This window comes from Rhea pennata, chromosome 34, assembly GCF_028389875.1.
Source record: "Rhea pennata isolate bPtePen1 chromosome 34, bPtePen1.pri, whole genome shotgun sequence".
NCBI classification, from domain to species: Eukaryota; Metazoa; Chordata; class Aves; order Rheiformes; family Rheidae; genus Rhea; species Rhea pennata.
The window spans coordinates 491,944-493,079 of NC_084696.1; positions in this window are offsets into that span (position 1 = coordinate 491,944).

Consider the following 1,136-nt stretch of genomic DNA (forward strand, 5'->3'; position numbering starts at 1 on the left):
GCCCCTGCCTGCGGCGCCGCCCGTGACCCCCCCCCGGGCCCCCCCCCGGGGACCCCCCCACGCCCCCCCCCCCCCACGACCCCCCCGAGACCCCTCGGGACCCCCCCCCGGACCCCCCTCACGTGTCCCCCCCATGTCTTCCCCCATGTGTCCCTGCCTGTGTCCCCCCATGCCCCCCTGCGTGCCCCCCCCATGTCCCCCCATGACCCCTCCGTGCCCCCCCCATGACCCCTCCGTGTCCCCCCGGGTCCTCCGCATCCCCCCCACGCCCCCCCATGTCCCCTCTACACCCCCTCCACGCCCCCCTGTGTCCCCCCCACGTCCCCTCTGTGTCCCCCCCCCACGTCCCCCAGGCCCCCCTGTCCCCTCCACACCCCCCCATGTCCCCCTCGTACCCCCGCTGTGTCCCCCCCCCATCCCCCCCGTGTCCCCCCCACGTCACCTGGGCCCCCCCGTCTCCTCCACACCCCCCCGTGTCCCCCCCGTACCCCCGCTGTGTCCCCCCCCATCGCCCCCCCCCGTGTCCCCCCCAAGTCCCCCGGGCCCCCCCCCGTCCCCTCCACCCCCCCGTGTCCCCCCCCCACGTCCCCCGGGCCCCCCCCGTCCCCTCCACATCCCCCCGTGTCTCCCCACATCCCCTCCATGTCCCCAACATCCCTTCCGCGTCCCCCCCCGTCCCCCTCCCGTGTCCCCCCTGCGTGCCCCCCCCGTGTCGCGCCCCCCCCCCCGTGTCGCCCCCCCCCCCGTGCCCCCCCCCCAGCTCTCACCGCTCTTTCCAGGCCCAGACCTCATCGAGGAACTCGCGCGCGCGGACAGGTCCTGGCGCCGGAGCCCCCGGCGCTGCCAGAGCCAGCGCTCCACCACGGCCTGGGGGGCACGGGGGGGGCGTGGGGGGGGGCGTGGGGGGGACACGGGGGGCGTGGGGACACGGGGGGGGGCGTGGGGACACGGGGGGACACGGGGAACGGGGGGACATGGGGGACGGGAGCAGCCCCCGGCGCTGCCAGAGCCAGCGCTCCACCACGGCCTGGGGGGCACGGGGGGGGCGTGGGGGGGGCGTGGGGGGGACACGGGGGGCGTGGGGACACGGGGGGGGCGTGGGGGGACACGGGGGGACACGGGGACACAGGGGGACA